The following is a 10,432-nucleotide window of genomic DNA, read 5'->3' as shown; positions in this document are numbered from 1 at the left end:
GCAGAGTAACGGTGAACTTAGACACACACACACACACACACACACACACACACACACACACACTGAGGATCAAGCTGAATCATAGTAGCAGCAGAAACAGTGTGTGAGCTGGTGACAGAGCGAGGGAGTGACTTTACCTCTGGACTGTGGCAGAGGGAGTGGCCCTGAAAGAAAGCGCAGGGTGTGTGTGTGTGTGTGTGTGTGTGTGTGTGTGTGTGTGTGTGTTTGACACAGGGAGCTTTGCTTTCATGCCTTGCTGAGCAGTGAAAGAGTGTCACAGGAAACAAGGCAAATGACAGAGCGTAAAAGTTAGACTAAAAGAAAGAGACAGAGGAAGAGAAGAAGAGGAGAGAGAGGAAGAGAAGAGGAGGAGGAGAGAGAGGGAGAGAAAGAGTTGGCTGAAAGCAGCTTGTGTCTTCGTCCCTCCCCCTGACCGTCCTCCCTCCTCTCCGACGGCCGGGAGCGAGAGGAGAAAGAAAAGCAGAGCAGAGAGAGAGAGAGAGAGAGAGGGAGCTCGACCACGCTGCTCTTTTAGCGCAGGACTCAGGAATTCCAGGACCTTTGGACACACACACACACACACTCACACTCACACACACACACTCACACACACTCACACACACACTGGTTTTCTTGTGGTGATCTGAATGTGGTCGGGACTCAGAGGGAGTATCACACAGACTGTGGACTATTGGACCATGAGGCACCTGCAGAGTGGAAAGTGAATGAGGACTGAGACAGGAAGCTGCTGATGAAGCTGATGATGAAGGTGAGAGTCTGTCTGTTCTCTGTCAGGATCAGTCTCTGTCTTTACCAGCTTTAGTCTGATGAGTCTGATGAGAACCCGATGAGGGAAGTTGTGTGACAGTGAACTGTCTGTGTTTGTTTTGTCTTTAGTTCTTAATAAAACTGAACAAGTGGAATGAATTCAGTGTGAAGCTGGGAAATACCCTGTAGGTGTTTGTACTGGACTGGATTAGACACTGTGTGTGTGTGTGTGTGTGTGTGTGTGTGTGTGTGTGTGTGTGTGTGTGTGTGTGCGTGTGTGAACTCTGCTATGTCTGTGGTTTCATATCTGTGTTGATCATTAGGGTGACTTCCTTCAGTAAAACACACACACGCACACACACACTGGACAGTGTGTGTGTGCGTGTGTGTGTGTGTGTGGACCTGTATATTGAAGTGAACATTTAGTGGTTTGGTGTGTTGAAGTTGATTTGATCAGTGGTTGATTCATCAGATCATGAATCAGGAGAGAGAGTTTTCACGTTCGAGTGTGTGTGTTGGACGTTTTATTTCCTGACGCTTTGGACTTGGAGAGAATAATAACAATAATGATAATAATAATAACAATGATATTATTATTATTATTATTATTGTTATTATTGTTATTATTGTTATTATTATTATTATTATTAATTATAATAATAATAATAATAATAGTAATAATGTTATGAATCATCATTATTCTTGTTGTTGCTTTAGCAGAGACAGGAACTTTAATATTTCCACATGAAGAACAGAAAGACATTCTCTGTTTGGAAACAGGATGTTTTTGTCTTTAGGCTCTCCAACAATAAATCAATACATGTATTTTAACTGGAATATAAATGAGTGGTGAATAAAGAAAGCAATGGACATACAGAAGATTTGAAGGTCCCCCCCCCCCCCCCCCCTCACACTCTGACACTTTTGTTCTCTAATCTCATTCACTTTTCTGCAGGTTTCTGCTGAAATCCCACGACCACAATCCAGCCAGTTCTCCTCATCCTCCTCCTCTTCATCTTCTCCTCATCCTCCTCCTGACACTTCATCTCCTCGTCATCCTCCTCACTCTTCATCTTCTCCTTTTAAATTTCTCCTTCTTTCTCACCATCACGTTGTATCAGCATCTACTTTTACCCAGTGGTCACCAGTGTGTGTGCACATATGTGTTTATGTGTCAGTGTGTGTATACCTGTTGTCAGGCTCACAGGTGTACACGTTGTCTCTCAGCTCACCTATTGAGTCCTGTAATCCAGGTCTCAAAGTGCCCCCCCCCCCCCCCCCCCCCCCCCGGCCTGCCCACAAACCCCTCCATTACCACACTGTTGAACCCTCACATTAACCCTTCATTCACCAGCGGACGGCCCAACAAGGTGTGACATGTCGGTTGTAGGTCAGACACAGACGTCTTGTTCTGTCGTCATGGTGACATCTCAGGTGACAGGTAACCTCCAGCAGTGACTGTAGCTCTGAGGGTTTTATATATTTTTCACTGTAGAGGAACTGTTACCTGGTGTTGAGCCTCGTGTGCGCTTGTTTAAACAGTTGTATTAACCCTTGGTGGCTGCGGGGGGGCGCTACACACCGTCTGATAAACTGCCTCTGGTGATGTCATCTGAGACGAGACGAAAAGATTTGAGGGTGAGGGGTTAGAAAGAAGAACCAGCCCTCATCTCTGCTTTAGGCTACATTAGCTAATGCTACGAACATAACTAGCTTGTGCTACTAGCATAAGTCACCTAACTCTCGGGCCGACCTGTCACTGGAGTTGTGTTGTGTGTAATGTAGACGCCAGCTGAGACACGGGACTGTCCATCGCGTGTCCAACTGTGTCTCAGTGACCAGGAGTTTAGAGACTGAATGTTCGGCCGTTAAACATGAAGGAGCCCCTTCAACTGTCTTAGATTTATATTGAAATGAAATGAAAGGTTAACTGAACTAACTATAACACACATAACATTTTATGTGCACTTATATTAATTAATTATTCATAATTCATTAATTGGCTCCATAATATTATACTGTTGGTCTCTTTCCTCTGTTTCAATGAGCGTTAGCCTGTTAGCCTCTAACTCCATATGTCATTAAACATTCAATCAGCTGTATCTGTCTCACACTGTGAAGCAGACACTGTGTATGGTGTAAGCTGTTGTGTTGAAGCTAAACGACAGACAGACCTTATTCCAACTGACCTTCCCTCACACACACACACAACCAGAAAAAGCTTATACAGGGAAAAAAGGTAAACTTAAAGATGAAGTTGTAGTGAGGGGTGCACAGGTGCTATCTACCATTTATTCCTGATTGTGTATCTTGCCTATTAAATTAATATATCGACTGATGGGACAGATGTTTTTCCTTTTTAGGCTTTTAGGATTGAGGCATTATATTGTTGTTGTTATTAGTGACTGGACCTCTAGCCCCATTTCCCCCATCACTTTTATTATGTTTGTTTACTTGTATTCTATTTTTTATTTCTGATTAGTGTGAAATATTTGTGGAGTGAAGTGAAGCTCCTCCCTGTTGCAGAGATACAGATGTAGTGGCCACAGGTGGAACTGCAGGTCATGTGATGTCCTGTGATCCAATGAAACTCTTTGTCACGCGTCTGTTAAAGCAGAAATATAAAACCCAGACAGAGCATACGATTTAAGGTGGAATTTTCATTAGGAGCCGAAAATGTTTCCTCATTATATCTATGGGTCAATCCTTCGTCTGTAATCTGGATGAGTTCAGGGGTCAGGTGTCAGTGGTCAGGTGTCAGGTGTCAGTGGTCAGGTGTCAGTTGGAAGTGATCAGGTGTCAGGTGTCAGTTGCAAGGGGTCAGGGGTCAGGTGTCAGTTGGAAGGGGTCAGGTGACAGTGGTCAAGTGTCAATTGCAAGGGGTCAGGTGTCAGTGGTCAGGTGTCAGTTGGAAGGGGTCAGGTGACAGTGGTCAAGTGTCAGTTGCAAGGGGTCAGGTGTCAGGGGTCAGGTGACAGTGGTCAAGTGTCAGTTGCAAGGGGTCAGGTGTCAGGGGTCAGGTGTCAGTGGTCAGGGGCCCGGTGTCAGGTGTCAGTGGTCAGGGGCCCGGTGTCAGGTGTCAGTGGTCAGGTGTCAGGTGTCAGTCTGCTCATGTTAAACACCTATAGCGCTTCTTCTACTGTGTATTCCACGCACTCTGTTTTGAACCCCATCACTTTCTGTTTCGTCAGGACAGACGGACATGAACTCAGCTCTCACCTGGTCACAGGTTGTGTTCCCTTCTCTGTCCAATCAGCTTCCAGCAGAGTGGCTAACAGCTCCTGTTGGTTCAAGGCCGCTCTGCTGATTACCTGCTGATGGATCGACCACCTCAGATCCTTTATGGTGAAGGCTGCCACACCTTAAAACCCATTAACCCCCATTTCAACCCCCCCTCAGTGGAAAAACCCATTAACCTGTTAACCCTTTCCTCCGCCTGAAACACAATGTCAGCAGAAAACAGGAAACAAATGTGTGACGCACCAAGAGTTACACTGGTTTATATAACAGATAGTTTATATTGGGTAGATCACGTCAGCAGAAACAGGAAACACCATGTATGGCAATATAACATGTACAGGTATATACTGTATACATCATAAGAGAGGGAGAGGGAGAGAGAGAGAGAGGCAGAGAGTGGTAGAGAGAGACAGAGAGAGAGAGAAAGAGAGACAGAGAGAGAGACAGATAGTCAGAGAGAGAGACAGAGAGAGAGAGAGAGAGACAGAGAGAGAGACAGAGAGAGAGAGAGAGACAGAGAGAGAGACAGATAGTCAGAGAGAGAGACAGAGAGTGGTAGAGAGAGACAGACAGAGAGATAAAGAGAGGGAGACAGAGAGAGAGAGAGACAGAGAAAGAGAGAGAGAGAGAGACAAAGAGAGAGAGAGAGGTAGAGAGAAAGAGAGAGAGAGAGGTAGAGAGAGAGAGAGAAAGAGACAGAGAGAAAGAGAGAGAGAGAGGTAGAGAGACACTGGGCAGTGATGTCAGTTCTTTGTAATATTTCATGAGCGTCTCTGTGTCTCTGTCTCTTTAAATATTGACTCGTCCTCAAACAGCCAGAGGGGACAGATTCAGATAAAGAGCAAAAGGCTGTTCACATCAAACTTTCATCACTTCATCTCATTTATTTAGTTTTTGTTTTTTCGATCTTTCTGATTTAAAAAAAAACAAAAAAAAACATGATACTTGACCTTGATTCAGAAGTCACAGCTAATGAAGTGTGTGTGTGTGTGTGTGTGTGTGTGTGTGTGTGTGTGTGTGTGTGTTGTGTGTGTGTGTGTGTGTGTGTGTGTGTGTGTGTGTGTGTGTGTGTGTGTGTGTGTGGTGTGTGTGTGTGTGTGTGTGTGTGTTCTCATGTATATATGTCACATGATCAGTTTAAATGATGTATTCTCCTCAGGTGGTAACTGAATATTCTCCTGTAAATAATCCAACTGATGATCAAACTACAGAATATTTTTATACATTGATTTCCAGTGTTTCATATTTAGTGCATATGAAAGAAGTTCATTAAACCTTCAATCATTCAGTAAATGAGCAGAACCCGTCGGCAGGAATCCTGAGTATGTTGGAGATAATAGAAGATGATAGATCCATGTTTCAGAGGCGTCATGTGATCTGTGCAGATAACCTACACACATGAGAAGAGCTGAACCTGAGGTCAGTGAAGATCATTTCACTAATTCATCACTGGGTGGAAAAGGTGGCCACAGGTTGTTAGATTCACTGACTCAGATAACAGAGGAGAGGACATTTTGACTGATGGTCAAGCTTTTAAAGTCTGAAAAGATAAAGAACAAAAATACATCAGGATGGGTTCTTATAGAGAAAGACAAGAAAAGACATTAAAAACAATAAAAGACAAGAATAGACATCAAAAGACATTAAAACACAAGACAAAACATTAAAAGACATTAAAAGACAAGTACAGACATTAAAAGACAAGAGTTGACATTAAAAGATGAGGAAAGACATTGAAAGACACTAAAAAACATTAAAAGACGAGAAAAGACATTAAAAGATGAGAAAAAACATTAAATGACAATAAAAAGACATACATTTTAACTCCATTTTTATCTAAATGTTTTATGCCCAAATTGAAAATGTAAACAAAAATAAAAACAAGTGGATGGAAACTCACTCGGTGATGATGTCAGAGACAAAAAACCTGGTAATGAGGATCAGTTGGGATTAATGAGGATCACTTAGGTTAATGAGGATTAATGAGGCTTGAGGTTAATGAGGATTAATGGGATAATGAGGATTAATGAGGATTAATGGGATTAATGAGGATCAATGAGGTTAATAGGGATTAATGAAGATTAATGGGATCAATGAGGATCAATGAGGTTAATGAGGATTAATGGGATTAATGAGGATCAATGAGGTTAATGAGGATTAATGGGATTAATGAGGATCAATGAGGTTAATGAGGATTAATGGGATTAATGAGGATCAATGAGGTTAATGATGATTAATGAGGATTAATGGGATTAATGAGGTTAATGAGGATTAATGGGATTAATGAGGATCAATGAGGTTAATGAGGATTAATGAGGATCAATGAGGTTAATGAGGATTAATGGGATTAATGCGGATCAATGAGGTTAATGAGGATTAATGGGATTAATGAGGATCAATGAGGTTAATGAGGATTAATGGGATTAATGCGGATCAATGAGGTTAATGAGGATTAATGGGATCAATGAGGATCAATGAGGTTAATGAGGATTAATGGGATTAATGAGGATCAATGAGGTTAATGAGGATTAATGGGATTAATGAGGATCAATGAGGTTAATGAGGATCAATGAGGATCAATGAGGTTAATGAGGATTAATGAGGATTAATGAGGATCAATGAGGTTAATGAGGATTAATGGGATTAATGAGGATCAATGAGGTTAATGAGGATTAATGGGATTAATGAGGATCAATGAGGTTAATGAGGATTAATGAGGATCAATGAGGTTAATGAGGATCAATGAGGTTAATGAGGATCAATGAGGTTAATGAGCACTGTGTATCTCTGGTCGTTGATATATGTTCACTTCAACATGGCTGACGGGTTAGGGTTAGGTTTGGTTAAATGAAGGTCAGTCTGAGTTCACTCTCAGTGAATGGATGAATGTACCCGGATGTGATTGGGTTAACTAGTGAACTGGTTAACTGGCGAACAAGTTAGATTAGCTAGTTTTAGATCAGGTCCCTGATGGTCTGGAGGATTTTGGAGACTTTGGTGATGTCATTTCCAGCTTATCGTACATCTGGTCATGTTAGCTAAAGGTTCTGTAATGACAGAAACAAACGATGGACAAATGTTTTGAACCGTTGTGGAAAACGTTATTCAGTGCAGTGAACAGGTGAGGAGCCATGACAGTGAACAGGTGAGGAGCCATGAGGTCATGGTTGCCAGGTTTGAAGGATTCCTCCCATTCACTCACAGATTCATCAGTGACTTCATATGAAGAAGTAAAGCTCAGGTTAGAGGAGTGTACAGGTTACTTTGACTATCGTGACCTTCAGTTCCTTCAGTGCCTTACACACACACACACACACACACACGCGCGCACACACACACACACACACACACACACACACACACTTCCTGTCCTTCCTAATTTCTTCGTTCTTCCTGATGCTCAGCTCTGTCACTGTTGCAGAACAGCTTCTTCTTTGCCAGACTGACCTGTAATTGCACTCTTGATTTGTGTGTATGTGTGTGTGTGTGTGTGTGTGTGTGTGTGTGTGCGTGCATGTGCATGCATGCGTGCATGCGTGCAGGCTTGTCCTATCACCTCAAACGGTCATGCAGTGTTGAAGGTGATGTGGAATTAGGAGGCTTTACACAGGAAGATAGAAAAATAGCGAGATTCTCACCATCTCTGACACACACACAACACACACACACACACACACACACACACACACACACACACACACAGAGCTCGGGGCTGTTCTGCAGTGTGCCTGTCAGATAAGAGAGGAGACACAGGCCTGGTGACACGCTACTGAGCGCGTGCAGTACAGTCTCCTCTCCTCCCCCTTTTACCTGTCACTCAAGTCACCTGCCATCCTCTGCTGCCACTGCTGATGATACCACACACACACACAGACACACACACACACACACACACACACACACACACACACACACACAGTGTCAGCTGTAAACTAGTGAATGATTGAAACCTTTTAGTCTTTATTTTGTTGTTGCTTCGTCCTTGTTCTTCTTCTTCCAACTCCTCAGGTCTTCACTCATTTCCACGGCCTGTTCCTCCCTCCTCTTCCATTCCTCCCTCCCCCTCAGTTCCTCCCTCCCCACCTGCAATCCTGCTCACTCCTGTTCTGCAGCTGCTCCAATCACACACGGAAAGAGAGACAGAGAGAGAGAGAGAGAGAGAGAGAGAGAGAGACAGAGGGAGAGACAGAGAGAGAGAGACAGACAGAGAGAGAGGAGAGAGACAGAGAGTGAGAGTGAGACAGAGAGAGAGACAGAGAGAGTGAGAGACAGAGGGAGAGACAGAGAGAGTGAGAGAGAGAGAGAGTGAGAGAGAGACAGAGGGAGAGACAGAGAGTGAGAGAGAGACAGAGAGAGTGAGAGACAGAGAGAGTGAGAGAGAGAGAGAGAGTGAGAGAGACAGAGGGAGAGAGAGAGTATTTGTTTTTCAGCTGCTGCTGATTTTTTTATTTCCATTACCAGGACTCTTATTCTGAAGCCAGTTTTTTCAAGACTCTTATTGTGAAGCCAGTGTTTGGTGCGGTGATTGATCTGGTCCATCCTCTCATTGGAGGATGGAGGTGCAGTCATTATCTTCATTAGCAAGTTTTATTTTTCATTAATTAATAACTGTTTGCAAAGAAAACAGCTGATGTCTTCAGATTAATTTTGTCTTAATCACAATGAATTTTACTGCTTTATAATCTGGCTGTCACTCACACTCACACACACACACACACACACACACACACACACACACACACACACACACACACACACACACACACACACACACACACACACACAGTGATAGCCATGAGCTACCAGCTGGATGCTGGTCCAGTGTCTCAGTGGTGTCAGACAGGAGGAGCTGGGAATTGAACCATCAACCCTGTGAAGAGCGTCCATGTATACATGCTATATATACTGTCCCCCTCCCCCCCACCCCCACCCTTGCCTACGCCCTTGGCCTCTCCTGTCTCACCAGTCCGCCCCCCACCACCTTCTTTACTGACCCCCTCCCCCTCCTCTTGGCAGCTCCTCCAGCAGGCTAATTGACTCAGTCCCAGGAGGAGGGGGATCATGCCACATTTCTAATTTGGCTTCTCCTCCTCCAGATAAAAGCTACCCCCCCCCCCCCCCCCCCGCTCTCTGTCAGTCTATCCTCATTCATTTGTTTTTAGTTTCATTTATTTTCTAACTGTACAAGTTTAAGGAGGAACTTCCTCCATCTCTATTTTTCTTTGTCTTGTTGCACCGTTTGTATCATGCAACATGGCTGCCTCAAATACAGACGTTACACACTGAACGCATGAAAGGACACACACACACACACACACACACACACACACACACACACACACACACACACACACACACACACACACACACACACTCTCACACACACACACACACACACACACACACACTCAAAGAGCACAGCACCCGCCTTCACTCACCATGGGGTTCACCTTCAGAGAGCCTCCATCTCCACACACACTGCACCTGGGGACCATGAGGGGCGTGTCTCTGTGTGTGTGTGTGTGTGTGTGTGTGTGTGTGTGTGTGTGTGTGTGTGTGTGTGTGTGTGTGTGTGTGTGTGTGTGTGTGTGTGTGTGTGTGTGTGTGTGTGTGTGTGTGTGTGCAAACAGATGGAGAACAAAGACATTTTGTCATTGATTGTCTCACAATCTCAAAGTCTCAGTGTCAGACTGAGAATCTGAGATGTTTCTCTTCCTGCTGTTCATCAACTAAATGAAAGAGCTGTGGATTTTAGCCTTTATATTGTTTATATTGTTTATATTATTTATATTGTTTATATTGTTTATATTATTTATATTGTTTATATTGTTTATATTATTTATATTGTTTATATTGTTTATATTGTTTTGTGTTCAATCAATCTTTCATGCTTGAGGCTCTATAGGCCTATATACTGCTCCCTCTTTAGGTGTGTGTGTGTCCTGCTGATTAAAGGAGTGTTAGTGAATTATATATATATATATATATATATATATATACATCTATATATATGTATATGATCTGAATGTGCACATACATGAACAGACTGGGACAATATGTCTGACTGATGCTGACATGTCAGATGTTAATGACGGTTACAAAGAAGAGGAGGAGAGAGAGGAACAGGAGGATGAGGAGGAAGAGTTTTGAAGTCAGTTACAAACTCAGTTAGTTCATTGCCTGATCACTTTATTCTCTGTTTTCAATCTTTTCTTCTCTCACTTCATCTCTAAACATCTTCATCTCCTGTCCTCTGCTTCTCTTCTTCTCTTTCCTCAGCTCCTCACTTCATCTCAGAGCTGAGGGAAATTGAATGTTTAAATAATGAGCAGGTACAAGCAGGTCAGGAATCAGCTGATCAGGTCAGTGTCAGAGGTGAGTCACCGATGACGTCTACCTGAGGGCGACACCCCCCCCCCCCCCT

General features: G+C 43.4%; 1 protein-coding gene across 1 annotated transcript in view; it reads left to right on the top strand.

Moving 5' to 3' along the window:
* The first annotated feature begins 244 nt into the window (after nt 1-244).
* Nucleotides 245-10,432, top strand: part of sema3b (sema domain, immunoglobulin domain (Ig), short basic domain, secreted, (semaphorin) 3B) — a 64,269-nt gene continuing 54,081 nt past the window's right edge. The window contains exon 1 of the mRNA XM_056385224.1: nt 245-769. The gene's annotated coding sequence lies outside the window, so the exon portion shown is untranslated. The remainder of the gene's footprint in view (nt 770-10,432) is intronic.

This window comes from Seriola aureovittata, chromosome 9 (genome assembly GCF_021018895.1).
Source record: "Seriola aureovittata isolate HTS-2021-v1 ecotype China chromosome 9, ASM2101889v1, whole genome shotgun sequence".
Lineage (NCBI taxonomy): Eukaryota > Metazoa > Chordata > Actinopteri > Carangiformes > Carangidae > Seriola > Seriola aureovittata.
This window is presented reverse-complemented; position numbering and strand designations above follow the sequence as displayed.